Source organism: Saccostrea cucullata, unplaced genomic scaffold, assembly GCF_032062105.1.
Source record: "Saccostrea cucullata isolate Sc308-1 unplaced genomic scaffold, CSIRO_AGI_Scuc_v1 ctg6404, whole genome shotgun sequence".
Classification (NCBI taxonomy): Eukaryota; Metazoa; Mollusca; class Bivalvia; order Ostreida; family Ostreidae; genus Saccostrea; species Saccostrea cuccullata.
The window spans coordinates 43,534-58,413 of NW_026938426.1; the positions used below are offsets into that span (position 1 = coordinate 43,534).

Genomic DNA, 14,880 nt, shown 5'->3' on the forward strand with positions numbered 1-14,880 from the left:
ACTTTTGGTTTTAGGCTACAATATCAGGACCAACGGGGGACAAGAGAATGCAGAAATCTCAATAGTTTATATGAAAATTTGACAATAGCTGAAAATAAAATCAGTAAAGAGGTACATTGTAGCGCTACAACAAGTAGCAGGACCTCCAAACCCTCGATTTGTTTGTTTACAAGTTTCCCCACTAGGTTTAGTCCCCAAGAAGGACGGTGATATGCATTTAATTCATCACCTCTCATATCCAGAAGGAAGTTCTATCAATGATTTTATTGATCCGATGGCCTGCTCTGTTAACTATGCAAGCATTGATGAGGCAGCAGATATTATAGCTTCTTTAGGAACTGGCACATTACTGGCTAAATCTGACATAAAATCCGCCTTCCGCCTTATCCCCATATCACCAGCTGATTTTGACCTCTTGGGGTTTAAATTTCAAAGTCAATATTATTTCGACAAAATGCTACCCTTTGGGTCTTCCATAAGTTGTTCATTGTGGGAGAAATTAGCATCCTTCTTACATTGGCATACAAAACAACATTCGGGCAATGCTTATTCACTACCTAGATGATTTTTCTTTTTTGTGGCCCAAGTCTTACGTGGGTTGCGCAAATACATTGCAACATTTTAGAACCCTTTGCTCAGATTTAGGCATACCGATAGCTGAGGAAAAGACTGTAGAACCAACTGAGGACTTCGTTTTCCTAGGCATTAGATTTAACACTCGCAACATGACCATGTCACTACCTACAGATAAGATAGTAAAATTACAAGAAAACATCAATACAGTGTTGCAGGCCAAAAAGGTCACACTTAAACAAATGCAGTCACTATTGGGACTTCTTGCAGAGTGGTAGCACCAAGTAGCGCATTATACAGACGCCTCATTAATTCTACCATTGGCATCAAAAAACAACACCACAAAATCAGAATAACACAAAATATCAAACTTGACCTACTCGTATGGACAACTTTTTTGAAAGACTTCATGGAGTATCAGTTATTAACATCCATTTGGTTGACAGCCACACCGTTCAATTGTTCACAGACAGTGCTGGGGGAGAGCGGGGTGGATTTGGGATATATTTTGGTGGCAAGTGGGCTGGGGGTCAATGGCCACAAGACTGGGGCTCAGTGGGCATTCTTAGAGACATGACATTTTTGGAACTATTCCCTGTGCTGGTGGCTCAAACACTTTGTAACAAATACCTTCAAAACACCAAACTTCTTTTTCACATTGACAACATGTCAGTGGTACACATTATTAACAACTCTACAAGCAAATCAGATAGAGTCATGAACATTGTCCGTAAACTGGTACTCATTACACTACAATACAACATACAAATTAAAGCATCATATATTCCTACTAAAGCAAACTCAATTGCTGATGCAATATCTCGTTCACAGTGGGCTAGGTTCCGATATCTCGCACAAGAAGCAGATTTCTTCCCCACACCGGTTCCAAACCATGTATGGGATATCTAGAAGAAGAGGCATCAAGGCTTTTAAACGACTCTCTATCTGCCAACACACAAAAAGCATACAACACAGCACTTGAGCGATTTCAAGGTTTTTGTACACAATATTGGTTAGATCAATCCTGGCCAGTCTCGGTAGATCAGGTTTTACACTACATAGCCTTTTTGTCCATCCATAAGTATTCATACCGAACAGTTAATTTGTACTTAAGTGCCATTTCTCATCATCACAAAATCAACGGTCACAACGACACAACTAAAGTATATGTAGTATCAAAAACACTTGAAGGCCTATGTAGATCAGCCGGAGTAAACAAAGATTTACGAATTCCCATCTCTCTTACCATTTTCATCAAATTTATTCAGACCCTTCCAGTTGTGTGTCGATCTGCTTATGAAGCTTCACTTTTTCGGCATCCTTCTGTATAGCTTATTTTGGTTTATTGAAAGTAAGCGAAGTTCTGTGCATTCAACTCTCTGATTTACATTTTTTTTCAACAGATCATCTCACAGTTAAAATCCAAAAGTCCAAAACTGATCAGATAGGTCTCTCAACTTTAGTCAAATTAACCAGTCAATCTGACTATAAGATCCGCCCTGTTAATCAGATCAGAGAGTATATCAAATCTAGGTCAAGCAACTGCAACTTGCTGCTTGTGCATGTGAACAACAAACCCAGTACACGTTTTCAATTTCAATCAGTTTTGCAAAAAGCACCCAATTTCTTGCAAGTCCCGGGTCATTATAGGTCACATAGCTTTCGCATAGGTATGGCCACCGAATTAGCAAAACAAGGGGTATCAATCAACCACTTCAAAGCACAAGGGGGATGGAATTCGAATGCTTATCAAACCTACATTCGTACAGATTTTCAAGGTCTCGGTTAGGAACAACTTCAAAATCATTGATTAACAATTGTGGAATTATATTTCAGAATGTTACAATTTTTGATATGCTTTAAAACTTCAAAAAGTTAGTCCTTTCTAATTTCAACAAAGCTTTCCAGGTGTGTCCATTTGAATAATTGGATCAGCAGAACATAGGCCTGGGGGTACTAATTTAAACTTGCCAGCTTCAATAACTTGGAATGGTGTAAGGGGACTTCAGTGGCATCAGGTTGAACAAACCATAGCAACTATGGCTGTTAAATTTTCTCCCCCTGATTGGTTAATTTTTCATGTCGGATCAAATGATCTGACTTCTGGTGACATTACCTCGAAATCTTTCTCACATATGGCACAATGCACATTATACAGATACAATGCACTGTGGCCTAACACTAAGCTAGTCTGGTCATGTTTACTACCAAGGCGTTATTGGCATTATGCACCTCTTGGGGACGGGTCAAAAATCAATAAGAAAAGGGTCAGAATAAACAAGCTAATGAAAATAGTTATGATTAAGGAAGTACAGGGATGTGTTATTGAACATGATCATAATATCAAAGCAACAGAAATTGACCTCTACCGTACTGATGGCACACATTTATCTAATGTAGGCAACCAAATATTTTTGAATAATCTTCAAGCAGCAATGCAGTTTTTCTTGCAGAACAACCAAAGAATATTTCCTGCCACAAGCCAGTGAAACAGAGACTTTTCTTTCCCTACGTGCAAACAGTAGTAAACACATGGATGGTCAGAGCATAGACATTTATATTCATAGTTAAATCATTTTACTTTTTATGTTAAACACAGAACATTGCTATAATTTTGTGGGGGACATTGAAGCGGGACTGGGGAGTGCGTTGTGGTAGCTGATCACTAATTCTGCTCCAAAACCTGTTGTCTCCTCCCACCTGCTACTAAAGCAGGGGGCATGTGTTATGTTTACTATCAAGTTGGTTAAAAAAGTTAGTAACAAAAGGCAGTACTTAAAGGTTAATTGTAATAGAGAGGCTCACAGCTAGTCCATTGCTGGTGCCTAATCCACCTCCCTACCTAGGGAGGGGATGCTACAGGCTGGGGCATGTTCTTTGGGGGGGGGGGGGGGGCACCCGTAGGGCAGTCTACTGGGTCCTTCCTTTCATGCATTATACCAGGTAGCTCTCAGGAGATGGGCGAGAAGGGCAGGCATCACTACCCTCCTCAGAACGCGATGACTCGTTCATGCTCTGTGCACCTATGTTCACATAGGGCTCCCAGTGGGTCCCCTACATTGGGTAGTTAAATTGTAACACTGGCCGCCTCCCCAGTTCCCCACAAAATTTTTATATGCGACCTTTTCCACCATATTTTGATAATTGTCTGTTCTTTATCTGCATATTAAAAGTTATAAATGTGCAAACTTTCTTATGTTGTGAATTCTGCTAACAGGCAGCTCCAGGGAATCATAGTGTACTATCTCAATTAATACAGTTTTGTATTTTACAGTAATTGTTTGGTGGTTTAAAGACAGTAACTAACTGAGTAATGTATATTTTAAAAAGATTGAACGGTTTATTAATGTTGTATCGTTTTAAGGTGTAGTACAAGATATGGTAAATCTAAGCACAGGGATGAAAACAAGTTTCAATCATGGTCAATGCTTCATATCTAAGTGCACAGTAGTCAGCTAGTAAGGTCTAGTTAAAAAAGTAGCCATGTCTATAATTAATCATTTATTGTGCACACATAACTTAAGCACAAATTTTATGGATAACTCAGACATCACCTTGAAGACCACACAACGAGTACTTGCTGGTCAGCTGTGATGTTACATCAAAACACACAAATATGCAAATGGAGAAGCCAGTGGCTGCTGTTGATAGGCGTAACAGAAAAATTCTCAGTCTAAGCCTGACCTACAGTACACCTACATGTAGATTGTTGCCCATAAATTTCTTTCTGTTTTACACTTTTATGTCTGAACATGTGGTTAACGGAAAAAGAGCACCAAAGACCCAGATTTTGACATCATTTCCTGGTTGAACAAGATGAAGCAGAGTAATAAATGGGTAGGCTTTACCTGATTGGCTGAATTCAGGTATGTAAATACAGCCTACTCCGGATACATTGAAATTCAGGGGATCATGCAAATTATTTCAATATATCCGTAATTCAATATAAGCGAAATCGTGAAGCCGCCATTTTTTTAATTAAAAGTTCAATCCCGATCTTAAAATAAAGAACAAACCCAAACAAATTAATGTCATCGTTTACCTATAACAGTGTACAGATGACATGGAATATTAAGTCCTTGAAAGTTAAAAAGAATTGTTTCTTTCTTTTTTATCAATAAAACAATCTTCAACTTCATTCTTATTCCCCGATCGCATTTATTTACATTTTGGGGAAAAATCACCGATGTCAAACTGTTGAGTACTGCTGTATGCTGCATGTATTTCATCGTAAGTGTACTCGGGTTGATCTCTTAGCTTTTTCGAATTTAGGTTTATCATTAGCCATTAACAGTACGTATTTAATTTGAAAGTTAAGTTTTTTCTATATCTGTGGGGGTTACTATGTTGCCTTTAGCCTAAATACTTCCGTATTATATACATGGAAACGAAGAATTTAGCAGTGAATAATTTTATTTCGTAAGAGCATGGAGTATAAAAACACATAAGGTGAAAACTTAATTATTCACACCTTTTTATATCAACTGGTCAGTCAGGCATAATTTCTGTCACCAACCGTAACGACAGCTGCCAGGGAGTACTTCAATATAACCGTTATGAAAACAACTCATTGTCACCTGTGGGGATCGATCAGTGGCTTCAATATAAGCGAAATTTCAATATAGCCGATTTCAATATAACTGTTATTTTAATGCAAAGAATATGAGAGTCAAAAACTGGGGATTTATTTTTAATTCAAAATAAGCGGAATTTCAAAATAAGCGAGTTCAATATAAGTGGAGTAAGCTGTATTTTCATTTTAAAGTAAAAATATTAATGTTTGAAATAAATGATGGAATGTGGGAATATTACAAAAAATATAGAAATACCAGGGGAGATTGTAGGAGTGGGGATTGATATTTTTGGCAGGGTGTCATTTACTGCCGATCTCTGTAAGTTCTAAATAACTGCAAATTTGACCTATAAACGCCGCGGAACGGTATATTTTTTTCCGTGTTTTTAATAAGTGCTTAGAACGAACTTTCAAATGATATCAGAGATTTGTTTGAACGGGAATTAGTAAATTACTTGGAGGGCCTAAGGTTTGTATAGAGTTCTATGGGAAATTAATTGGTACTCTTTTCCCTATAAAGACCCCATTTTTTAATATGTAAAGTGAAGTGAAAGTCATGAAAAGTTATTTTTAGCTATTTATTTGAATATTGAAGACATTTCGAGAGAAAAATTAGCCAAAATTTGAATTATTTTTCTGTGGAATTGGGGTTAGAGGTGATTTTGGGTCTTTTGTAGAGATTGGGGGGGGGGGGTACAGAGGATGGAAATTGGTAAACAATGTGTAGTTGACATGGCCAGAGGAGAAAGGTAAGTTAAGAAAATGTATCAGATTGATCTCATAATAGATGTTTGTATGTATTCCTAAATTTATGTATGTATTTTACATGTACATGTAATTGTGTATTTATAAGATTTGCTATATATGTGTACATTTGGAAGTGTAGGATGGTGGCCTGGTGTTAATTAGACGGTGGCTATTTATAGCCACAGTCTATAGCTGCTGGTCAGTGTAAACACACAGGGACCCTAGCGGCGATTTTTGCAAAGTCAAAATAATGAAAGTAGACTGATTTCGATGTTTGAAAATAAAATGTACATAAGTAACAAATACATTGAAGTTATTTTAAAGACATTTCGTTGATGGATACAAAGCCTAACTCCCGATAATTGCTGTTATCAGTATTTCTCGCCTCATGAATATTCATTACACCGAACTAAACTAACTCGTACACCAACCGACTCGTATATTCGTGTGCAAACTACACATGTCAACTCGTACACAATTGCAATTTTCTCGTTTTTTCTCACATGTTCGAAAAATCATTTTCTATGCACGTTGTGTTTCTTTAAATTACCGAATATTTGTTGAAAAACTCTGAAATCAAATGCTAGTAATAAACAACACACGGCTGGTTTTTTTTTTTACTGAAACACTGCTTTGTGGATTTTTTTTTTACAATAAAACTTGAATAGTTTAATGTTTCTAAACATAGTCTTTTGATTGTTTCTTGTATCTGTTTTCAATGCTATATTAGTAAAACGAAGATATGAATTTTAGGAAAGAAGAAAAAAGATCACCACATCTTAATCAGTTCGTAGTGACGGTTGTTGGAGGTATATGATGCCATAAAATTTGCTAAGTTTATCATCATTCTAGTTTTTGAAAATAAGACTTTGTTTGACTATCTCGGACACAAAACCGACTTAACGTATAATTTGTCAAATTTATAATTACAAAGACTATAACGGACACAATTTACCCATATATTTCATTCCTATTTATTAGATACTCTAGCGTGCCTCTAATTAATTTAACCGAAAATATACGAAAAGGGAACTCATATACATGTGCATGAATTAATATTAGTATTAGGATTTTCATGTGATTTTAGCTGAATCACATAAAAAGGAATGTGGCTTGGGCTGAATATCGGTCAGTTTTCTAGTGTGTTCATCAAGCAGTAAATATGCACTGGGACTCGCAGGGACGTTGCATATTAGAATATTAATTACGAATGAGAAATAACATAATCGCAAACCACGGCGAAAATGTATAAGATATTCATTTCTGGGGAAAGCTCCATACGTATATATACAGACTCTGATATCGTGACTTGAGACGACGGAAAATAGAGACAGAAAAATATTTTGTTATTCTGGTTTTTTTTTTCTTCTTTTTTTTCGAGCAATATACAAGGGTTGTCGTGTACAAAGCATTTTTTCTCGTAAAATAGTGGACGCTACAAAATGAAATTCTTAAAAAGTATTTATTTATCATATTTTAATGTATCTGAATTCTTTTGAAACACTTTAGACCAAAAAAAAAATACTTTATCAACATGCTTTAATGTTACAAACTATAAAAACCCGGTTATGAAAATAATACTAGTATTGTTTCGAAATAAAAGTCTTAAATAGATTTTGGTCTGGAAAGCAGTTCAGTTTTTTTCCTCTTTAGTGTAATAGAGAAATGGGACTTTTCTAAGATAATTGTTTTAATCAAATCCAAGGGTAGAACAAAGAGCTACAGAAATAGCGAAAGGCGTGGACAATGTTGATAGCCAATATATGTATAAGATTATTTAGTTGAATGATAGTAAAAATATTTATCCATAACTTTAGTACTAATAAATCTTCACAATGCCCCTTTTGCGCGCGATATTGGTTTCTGACTGTTATTTGAAGAATTAAGGGAAACTCAAATATGTGCAATGATATTCCTTGATTTAAGTGGGAATTATCCAAGGTGTTTTTATCAAAGAGGAAACTTGACGCTGCTTTAGACACTTTGATATTATCATCCGTAACACATTAAATGAAATCTTGTAATTGTTTATTTATAAAATTTAATGTATATACCTATTTGCTGTGTTTTTTGATGACAAATGTACTTAAGATAGTGCGTAAACATTCTAGATCAGAGTGAGAATTCATTACCATTTACTTTTAAGTACAAAAATATAAATTTATATATTAAAATACAGGTAGATATATTGTGAAAAATCGGAATTTACAAAAACTTAAAACATTTAAAATAGTTCTATACTCGGCACTAAATGGGCTCAATCTTTACAAATCTGCTTTTATACGATAGACATACATCCCAGCAATGGATAGACACAAGAAAAATTATATGTCAACATGTTCACTTTTCCGCTATAGCCTATCGGAGTATATACCCCGAAATGTAAAATACTGAAATTTTACCTATCCTAGATTTTGTTGTTTATAAATTAATTTAAGTTTAAATATTCAACTTTAATACCCAAAATAGAGTAGAACCATGTTATTAAACAATAAAATATCATTGTTTTGCATGAATTATTATAAATAGATGCACTTTGTTAAGCTATTGTATCAAAATTTAATGTGAGAAAATATGCTTCCCAGGACAATCTCGGTCATTAAAAAAAAATTATGGACTCAAACTTCGTAAATTTTCATTATTTTTACTAAATTACATTTAAGAAAAATAATAAGCTTAAAAAATTATATGTTGACGCATTACTTTTCGTGGTATGAGCTCTACACTAAAGGTACCCCCCCCCCCCCTATTTTCTTTCTTCCAGAAGTAATGTATTGCCACATATTTCTGTAATATTGTTAATGTTTGAGTGTATACTTGTATTAACAAGCTTGTACATTATTTAAAACAATAATTATACACACCCAAAACCTATTGTCCCTAGAATTTATCCTTTTTTACTCGAAAAATAAAAATAAACACACTTGTCTTTAGATTGGAGACGATGAAAATGAAAGTAATTCACTGATTCTCAGAAACTGGATGATTTTGTTACAGAAAGTAACAAAGTATGCTGCAAGTGAATCAACTTTTGTCAAATACTTATTCAAAAGATAATTTTGCATTGGGGTTCGTGGGTAGGCAGGTTGGGGGAGGGGGTATGTGTTTTATGCAATTATTATTATTTAATGTAAATTTGGTCATGTTTGATTAGAAAAATGAATAAATTTTCTATGTCAAATCGTAGTCATTACTTTTCTTCCGAATTATTACTATTAGCTTCAATTTGGCCGCCGACAATAGTCGCCTCGATAGTTTGATACACTGTCATACAGTCATGTTCTGATGTAGCATGTATATGGTCCGTGTTTTCGAAGCGGCATATCAAACATTCATCATTCACAGAAATATCGTTTTATTACTTAATTATTTCTGTCAACCGAGATGTTGTTCCCAGCCTTTTCTTTTTAATTAATTTATCCTTAAACTGTAGAATATGTGTTTGTTGACGCGACCGACTTCGAACAAAATCGTTACCGGATATTTAAAACGCTAAGTAAAAGTCAAACCAATATAGTTAAAAACTCCCATCTCGGAAAAGGACTCGCGGTTCCGGTTTTACTATTCGTAAATGACGTAGTGCGAGTATAGATCTACTTTAATCTTAATTATTTACTGCAAGTCGCCATCTGACGTTACGGTAGCGGGTTTGCTTTGGACTCACAGACTTGTACATGTAGTTAGAATAATCTAACTGTGTCTCGGGACAAGCCGTTACACCGGGTCCGTAGGACATTCATAATTTTAACGATATATCATTCTATCTAACGGACTTGAAGAAGTCCATCCTTACGTAGCGGATTCGACTCCCACTGCGTGACATGGATATTGGCCTTTAATTCAGATTAAGATCCCGTGTCGCAGTAATTGCTAGCCAGAAAAATCCATCGTTGCTGAAAATTTTATTCTTTTTTTAATAAATGTACGTTTATAAACAAAATCATTTATGCCACCGTCTTTCAGTACTCACAGTACTTTGATTTTTATTTAGTTTCTTATACGTTTGCACGTTTGGTATCTTTTCGAATAATTTATTCGGCCCTTAAAAGTGCCTTTTGTGGTGTTCATGTGAAAGGAGGGCATTTTCTGTCTTGACGTATCATATCGGTAGTGTATGTGATCATCTGGATTACCTCCCTTGGACTGCGGGGGGGATCAATTTGTAGTTTGGTTGTTTCTATATTGTAGCTACACAATGGTCTGTGTTTTCCCTTTTTTTGCTCTTTGTAGTTTCATCAGGGTGACTCTCTGCAACTCATTTTCTACTGCTTTCCAGTTTTTGTACTTAGAGTTACTTCCCTTAGACTAGCTAACCAAATATGTAGAGTTTCAACATGATGTAATCTTAATTATTGTGACCTAAGGCTTCTGATTTTTTTTTTCTTGAATTATTGGAATGGCATTACTGCATGTGTCACATTTGACTTTTCTAATATTTACATGTAATTACATGTAAAATTGTAAAACATGTATTCCACCCTTGACGGATCCATTTTTTAAGCATTCAGCCATGTAGAAGATATGTAATTTTTCAGAAAACTTGATAAATATTGCTGTTTTCTTTATGATTTATGCATAATTTGACTAACTTTATTGATTCATTTTCATTTAAACACTATAGAGGACTTTCATCTTTCAGCTTCCTCGGACCCGGAAGAGCTTGGTATCTGATCGGCGGGGGGCATTTTCTCTATATAAGAAGAAGAAGGAGACTCGCTACCCACCTGATATATTTTGTCGAACAGATTTCTGTACATTGCAGGTAAATTTTTCATTTATTAACTTTCCAGCCTCTTATTGTGGTGTACATTTTGGGGTTTTAAGTCAATTATTGCATTTCTTGATTTTTTACAAATTCATCTAAATTCCCCTTTTTAAAGCATGAAATTCAATAATGTAGATTATGGTTGTACTGTATAGGACTATCAGATACTGCACTTTGATTTGTTATCAAAAGTATTAATTTTCTCTTGTCTGAATTAATTGTAAACAAATATAATAGGGGGCACCTGCTATTTCTCTAAGTGTCTTTCACTGGGGGGTGGGGAAACTTTTTTGTATATACTTAAGCAACAGGAGGGGTTAGATAAGAATCATTTAGTATACCAGAGTCTCTAACAATTTACTTTGCATAAGCATAAAAAAATTTCTATATCAGTCTTTTTAAAACCCTTTAATTTTGCTTAATTATCTATGATTTATCAAATTTTGGACCTTTTTTCTTTATTCTGGGTAGAATCCACCCCTATGAAAAAATTGACACAACCATGACTTTATATCATTTTATTAACATTAAAAAACAAGATCATGTTATTTTATAAATATTTTATTCATTACAGTGACAACTGTATCCAGATTTCATCACAGGAATGAAAGTTTTTCACTCTTTGGAACAGTACCTGCAGCAGGGAGGGGTCATTCATTAAGATGGTCACAGATTCCAAGACACTGAAGTGACAGGCCTCAAATTTCATACTTGTATATTGGTAAGTATAAGGTCTTTGAAAATTACAAAATTGACTAATTCTGGGATAGGTAAATATGTAAGTATAGGAAAAAGAGCACCAAAGACCCAGATTTTGACATCATTTCCTGGTTGAACAAGATGAAGCAGAGTAATAAATGGGTAGGCTTTACCTGATTGGCTGAATTCAGGTATGTAAATATTTTCAATTTAAAGTAAAAATATTAATGTTTGAAATAAATGATGGAATGTGGGAATATTACAAAAAATATAGAAATACCAGGGGAGATTGTAGGAGTGGGGATTGATATTTTTGGCAGGGTGTCATTTACTGCCGATCTCTGTAAGTTCTAAATAACTGCAAATTTGACCTATAAACGCCACGGAACGGTATATTTTTTTCCGTGTTTTTAATAAGTGCTTAGAACGAACTTTCAAATGATATCAGAGATTTGTTTGAACGGGAATTAGTAAATTACTTGGAGGGCCTAAGGTTTGTATAGAGTTCTATGGGAAATTAATTGGTACTCTTTTCCCTAACGAATACACAATGCTTACTAAATATTTACTGTAGCCCGAACCCGATCCCAAAACAATGATAATTTTACAAAAACATAAATCTCAAGAACATGGATTATTTAGTCAGATTAATCGCAAAAAGTAATATATTTGAATTCCATGCAAATAAATATGACCAAAATATCAAAAACACTTCTTCCATTAAAAAATACTATTAAAAATCTGATTTAAATAATAATTAACCAAATTTTAGTAGAAAGGAAATCTGGCACTGAAGTTTGGCATTTTCTACAGATAAACGGAGTATTCATTATTTATGTGAAGACCTCTGACACCTTGTCCTCCAATAGAGACAGACAGATGGGCAGCAGGTGCTGGCTGATCTCCACTGAAGAAAACAACTCTGATGTCATGATCAGCTGTCTATAGATTCTTCATCATTTTATTTATTTTCTGATATCAAAAAATATATTTTGTGATATCAAAAAATCAATTTCGAATTTCAAATTTTGGATATCAGAAAATGACATTTTTTGATAACATAAAATCCCTAAGATTTTTTTATATAAAAAATTCGAATTCTTGATATAAAAAAAAAAGTTTTCTGATATAAAAAATTAGTATTATTTGATATTTTATTTTCTGATATCAAAAAATATATTTTCTGATACATGTATCAGAAAATGATTTTCTGATATCAAAAAATAGAATTTTTGATATCAAAAATACCTTAAAAATATTAAAACGGCGCTCAATAGATGTATAGTTATTACTGTCTATATACTGAAAACAAATGGGAAGCTGTTGTTCGTTTCAATGGACTAATTATTGCATAGAATAGCTGTTGTTGTCTATAGATTATTTTTGCATGTGTCACTATTGTTAATGTCTACAGACTTATAATTGCGTGGATAGCTGTTGCTACTGTACATAAAGTAATAACTTGCATGTAGCGTTGTTAATGAACTTTTGCGAATACGCTCGGCTGATCGACTTTTTCAGTTAAAGAGGCACTGTGACGCACAAAGGAGAAAATTGACAAATGTAGAATTTTTGCATGACCCGTGTAAATCTTGTTCAATTCCTAAAAGTAAAAGGTTTCAGAAAATCACAGAACCTTTCAGAACCTAAAAATTCTATTTTATGGAGATAAATAAATGTAAAATTATTTTTGTATGCCCCATAACGAAAATATTGCAGAATACCCTGGTTCCTCTGTAAGTAGTAAGCAGACCAAAATTTTGATGCAACCTTTTAAAAAGTTGTTAGAACAGATTTCTCACCTTTGCATGCTCCAATGGAATGTTGTTTACAAGTTTGAGCTAAAAATATGAGTGGCGTGACCTTGACATACTCGGAAACACCGTTCAAAACGGAAGATATAACCTTGGTTTTTCCGGCACTTATAACGTGCAGTCATTTCTTGCTTTACACTGCAGTTTAATTGTCATATCTTAGCTAATTACTCATAATTTTCATAAGTCTTTCTCTGCATGCTACATGTACAGATATCTTAAAAGAAACACATGATTTGACTCCTGCACATAGTCACTTTGACGGTTTACTTCGACATTTAAGGAGGCTCATTACACCATTTTTTAATGACGTACTACACCTAAAAAACCTCCATTGTTTTGACCCTTTTCTTCTGGGGACGAATTGTACAGGTACCTCTATAATATGACCCTGAACTTTAAAACATGTTTAAAAATAGATGAAACATGTGGTGTTGTACATGTAAACCATGAAAACAAAGTAACGGATTCATTATGCATAAACCAAGAAGGATTGATTTTAAGCAGAAATGAAAGAAAAACAACAGCCAAATCTTAGCCAAACAAGTAATGTGCAATTTCATAGCTCTATATCAATCAATGACATGTTTGTATGGAGGAAATTCGAGTTAAAATCTACAACCTTGTTGAAATTAAAAAGTTATCTAATTGCACTGTTAACTGTATTGGTATTAATTTATATATTTGCTTTATTGATTTAAATATATACTCTGGCTATTTAAAGCTTTGTTCTGAGTTTTAGATGTAAAATGCAAACGTTCCTTAGTCTTTTGAGTCTTGGATAATTAAGAAAGATAACTCTTGAAAGTGGACTTTTTATACCAACTATTTTTTAAATTGGAATTTTCAATTCGTTTAAACATTCTTCATTTAATTTATCACATGTAATTCATTGAAATACACTCCTTGTCTCTTCAAAACTTATTTTCTTAGTATTTTATGCACAGATTAAAAAGATATTGAAATTGATTGTTTTTTTTAGGAGAAAACTATTTTTTTCTAATAAAACTAGATAATTACCCGCGCAAGCGCGGGAAATTGAATTTATATATATATATCGAGCTTTACCATTTATGCAACAGAAAATTAAATATATTGTAGTTGGAAGTTGTAGATTTTACTGACAGACTACAGACTTATAGAGGGAAGAAATACTTTGTTCAAAAGTCCGCATGAAAGAAATGTTCGTCACTATTCCCACCCACTTTTTGTGAAAATTTGAAAAATAAAAAATGCTTTAATTGACGTTTATGTCTTCAAAACTTCATAAAATGTTATGGATATTGCACTTCAAATGTTCTTAGTTCATTTTCATGAAGGATAAAAGCAACGAATATACATAATATACAAATATATTGGTTTTTGGGTGTTGGGGAGGGGTAAAAATTCACAGGAACTTCGGTCTGGGTTTATAATTATATATGTACCCTTATCGATACATAAAAAGGATGCCCCCTCCCCCCACTTTTTTCCAACCAATACTTTTACTATTGGAAATGTTCAGTGAAAGGCTGGTTGCCCCCCCCCCCCCGCCCCCTTAATACTACAGGAAATTCATATAAGGGAAATATATTGTTGGATACCAAAAATTTGGTTCTGAAAGAAGTTGGCATTATGAAATGTTTTTATTAAAGCACAAAACTTCATAGTTAATTAATTGTATTTGATTACCTTATTCGTAAGTTTTCTCTCTTATTAAGGTATCCGAT

The 14,880-nt window shown here is 34.0% G+C and overlaps 1 protein-coding gene and 1 long non-coding RNA gene across 3 annotated transcripts in view; one reads left to right on the forward strand and one right to left on the reverse strand.

Moving 5' to 3' along the window:
- LOC134250221 (semaphorin-2A-like) overlaps positions 1-14,880 on the reverse strand; it is a 74,073-nt gene that overhangs the window by 36,244 nt on the left and 22,949 nt on the right. The gene's annotated exons all lie outside the window — the stretch shown is intronic.
- Positions 4,337-11,549, forward strand: LOC134250219 (uncharacterized). 2 transcript variants are annotated; one of them, XR_009988444.1, is made up of 4 exons: positions 4,337-4,439; positions 10,533-10,655; positions 11,233-11,379; positions 11,447-11,549. It is a non-coding gene; the product is annotated as an uncharacterized LOC134250219 (long non-coding RNA). The 2 variants fall into 2 exon arrangements; XR_009988443.1 differs by lacking the exon at positions 4,337-4,439 and having other exon boundaries at positions 10,433-10,655.